A 4531-nucleotide genomic window follows, 5' to 3' on the forward strand; every position below is an offset into this window, starting at 1 on the left:
ATACTAATGCATGAAAATCCTAACCTCAAAAAAATCACCCGTTAGCTTCAGGTCCCGCTTAATGATTTCTGCAGAAGTCTTAACCCTTTCGTTCCTATTGGGATACATACGCTCCGGCAGAAGTTTGGTTATAACTAAAATAGAAACTTCGCATTGGAATTTGCCTAAATATATCCCGTCTGTTATATTGAGGTGCAGGTAACGGTTGGAAATGGTTTTTGTGCAGAAAATTTATACTCAAGCCGTTTAGTCCTCTTCTGAAAGTGACACTACTTTTTATGAGATATATCGTCGCCCGTATGCCAAAAACATGAATGTGAGAAAATTAAAATTTTGGGAAATCAAGTTTAAAATTTTTTTACGGGACTTGAAATTGAAAAATATGTTATTTTCGTGTACGCGGTCTATTTTGGGTTTTGGTATAACATACTAGAACATCCAAAGGTTAATCAAGTCAAGGCAATAGCTGAAAACTGATAAATTTACGCATTCATGCTTCTGGCCTGGTATAGCATAGGTTTATTTGTTGGAATAAATGTATCCCGCTTAGTGTTCGTGGACATTTTTAGATACGTGTTAAGGCAGAAGCGGGACGATATGGAGATCACTAAAACCGAGATTTGCCTGTTAGTTGCTTTCCGGTTCGAAAGGGTTAAGAGTGAGATAGGGGTAGAATTCAATTAGCAAGTCCCGAGCGAATGTTTTCCTCCTTGAGGAATTTACTTCAGATTTAAAAGGCCGGCATAGATTGATTAAATTAATACTTCTTTAAGTTTAAATAGCGGCGAAACAGCTACTCCTGATAGTAATAGGTTGAATAAGGAAATGGATTAGCAAGAAGAGTGAACCCTTTCTCGAATTGGTTTTATGAAAATAATAGTTAAGAATGCCTAATTTATCGTCCGGGTTGAAAATAACCCGGTACAAGGTATAATTATCAGGTGCCTTTTGACATATTTTCTAACTTAATTCAAAAACAAAACTGCTATTTAAATTAGTAGGGCTTGCAAAAATACGAATTTTTAACAAAAAAAAAGCTGACCTATTTCTTTTTTTAATCAACAATTAAATATAACAAATAAAAAAACATTCCGTAGCCGATTAAATTTTAGTAGTATAATCAGTGCAAGTTTCAAGTAGCCAGGACTTATCGTTGATTTTTGCCATTTTTTTTTTTTAGGTTTTCCTTTATTTTTTTCCGTATGAACAATTTGTCGAACACACTTTGCTTGGAAGAAAAATTTCCAAACATCAGCGCTAAATCCCTGCTACTTCAAACTTGCACTTATTGTACTAAAATTGTTGTTTTTCATTAGTTGTACTTAATTGTTCACTAAAAAAATTGTTTTCGCTAACTTAAGATAAAGGGACAAGGGATAAAGAAACGACAAAGTTTTATTTGACACAATCTAATATACATTAGGGTGGTCCGAATCGGACATATTCCAAAATGTTTATTTCCCTGTGTATATTTGGGCCACCCTAATATGCAAACATAAATTACCTCACTAGACATTAGCAAAATATTTATTGTCTAGCAACATACAAAATGTTAAGAAGACTTATCCAATTTCTTTTGACTATTCTGATGCTTTTTTATTTTGTTTACAAACCGGCTGTTTCTGCTGATGATTAGTGCGTAGCAATAAAAAAAAATGCTAAAGTATTATCAAAGCTTGTATACACACCTATTGTTGTTAATAGTGGATGGGAAAATGGTTTCACTTATCTAAAGTTCTTTGAACAGTTAGCTTTAGCATATTAAAAAACAAAACACACACACATGTGCCAATTTTGGAAAACGATACTAAACTCGGATTGCAAATATAATCCAACTTTTTAACTACGTGAACAGAGTATTATAACTTTTTTGTGGAAATAGAACATTTTACGCTTATTTCACAGAAATAATGAGGCGTATTCTTGTTTTCGTACGAATCGATGAAATCTTCCTATCATTTTGTATTAAAAAATTTCAAATTTTCGATTTTTACGAAAACCAGAATACTCGTCAATATGAAATGAAAATTATACTTAACTTGCTTCGAATATGACTTTAGGTACGAATTTGCGTGTTTCTTATTAGGGACGATAAAATACAAGTTAATGAGCTGCATATATATATTTTGAAGTTAGAGGTATGAGTGGGAGTCGCACTGCCACTCAGTAGGTCTAGGCATCGATTCCTGATCCAAGCAATTTCTAAAAAAAAAAAATTGTTTAGCGGTTGCCCCTCGGCAGGCAATGGCAAACGTATACTACTCTTAAATACGGGACCACAATAGAAAAGCTGAAAATATTAGGTGAATCTACTGATCACACCTTATTATGATTCCCCATGCGTCTGTATTTTTTTTTCATGCAAAAGTTTCTCACAAAATCCATTCGACGTTCGGAGGCGGCCTAAAACTGTAGGTACCTCCCCTTTGGATGACAATATAATGCCGCGCGCCACAATTCAGAGGAGAAGCTCTGCAAATGTGTAAACGACAAATATTTATTTATTTTATATGTGTATTCATATGTATGTACATTAGACAGCATCACCAAAAAAAGTTGGGATTACAAAATTCATTATATTTTAAGACGTAAAATATTAAATTTTTTTTTTGCTTTCTTCGATTCTCTACAAAAAAGGTCTATATATCCAATTATGTAGGACTAATACTTTCGAAGATACTTTCAATTTTAGTAAAAAAAACTATTAATTAATGAATTTATTAATTTTTATTTTTTGAGCACATTGAACTTTGTTGAACTTGGTTGGTACATAAGATATTGACCAAAAATTGTCATCTTTTAAACAGATTGTTTTTAGAGCATAATAAACCATATTTTTGCTATTACCAATCAAAATTCTAAAAAAGCAGATTTTCGGCCCAGCCTAATACACAATCTTAAGAAGCTTGTCGAATTTCTTTTGATTATTTCGATGATTTCTTCTTTTGTTTACACACTGATTGTTTCTTCCGATGATTACTGCGTAGCAATAAAAAAAAAAAAAATGCGGCAGTATTTTCAAAGTTGTATACACCATAATTGTTGCTAAATATGTATTTAGAGGGTAGGATAGTGGTTTCAGTTATCTAAAGTTCTATGAACTGCCAATTTTAACACATCGTAAAAAGTACATAAAGGGTGGTCCATATAGTGGTTTATTGAATCATATGGTATTTTGACAGTGACAGCCCTTTCTCGCTGGAAATCTTGTACATGCATACATACATATGTACGATTATATCTCACTTTTGGGAAACGATGCCAAATTGCTTTGTTGCTTAACTACGCGAACAGAGTACAAATTTGCATGGTAATATATGAGAATTTAACAGAAAGAGAAATAAATGGATTAAAACTTATTTCTCATGTGATACGAGAGCAAAATACTATGCTAAACAAAGCAATCTCTATTTTGGGTGATTTATATTCAATAGTTACGTATTGCGAAGTTTGCCTATTTCTGTAAATAATTGTTATATGAGAGGTAGCCATGGTTATTATCCGATTTTGTCCATTTGCAATACCATCCGTCCTTAGTATCTAAATTTTTATTCTAGTTACTTTGTGCTCGTGCTCAGACGAACGGACGAATAGAGAGACATGGCAAAGTCGATTTCACATTTAAATTTTGAATATTTTTCGATACGTTTAAGCTTTAACCATTACCCGTTATGCGATTATAATTAATATAAAAATATACCTTCATAAAAAATTTAGCCACTCAAACGCCCGGGCGAGGCGCTCATTTTATTTGCCGCAATATTTAACTCCCTCAGCCTAAATCAGCCGTTTAAGCTAAACATCTGAAAATTTGTTTACCGGCTAATTTTGGGTCATTGATTTCAAAAATACAAGCAAAAATTTTATAAAACTCTTAGTTTTACCATTATGCAGCGTTCATTATATTGGACAGTGATACTCTAGATTTGTAAACAGGAATGTGATATCAATAATTTTTCTTTTTTCTTTTGAGTAATATATTTCAAAACATAGAATAACATTTAACACCTATTTCGGAAAATAGTTAATTTATTACACTACTCAATATCGATTTTTGTGGCACTTTTCACTCTTGTGTAAAAACACCGTCAACTACATCCCGAAAATATAGTAAATGAAATGCGGTAAATAGGAATAATTTACTTTTCTCGAAACAACTGTTATTTTAAAAACAAAAGCTCTTATTTAAGAAAAAAGAGCGTTAAGTACAAAAAAAAAGTTGTCCAATATATTGTACGATTGTACTGAAAGGGTTAATACAAAACAAAAATACATATTTTTTTGCGTTTTTATCATTTTTCAGATAAGCCTAGCTAAATCGAAGATTTCTTAAACAGTAAAGTGCTTAAACCACGTGAACAGCCGGCTCAGGCGGAGCGTCTCTGAGCTCAGTTCATCTAAAAGTTTTTGGCGTCGCTGATCCACATAAACCCATCACGTCTAGATATAGGCCAAAGCAAGGTCAAACACATTCCAATAAGATCAAACCAAAGACGATATCTACGAGCCAAATTGATAAGTATTATGTCAT

This window comes from Rhagoletis pomonella, unplaced genomic scaffold, assembly GCF_013731165.1.
Source record: "Rhagoletis pomonella isolate Grant_MI unplaced genomic scaffold, Rhpom_1.0 Rhpom_scaffold_00006, whole genome shotgun sequence".
Taxonomy (NCBI): Eukaryota; Metazoa; Arthropoda; class Insecta; order Diptera; family Tephritidae; genus Rhagoletis; species Rhagoletis pomonella.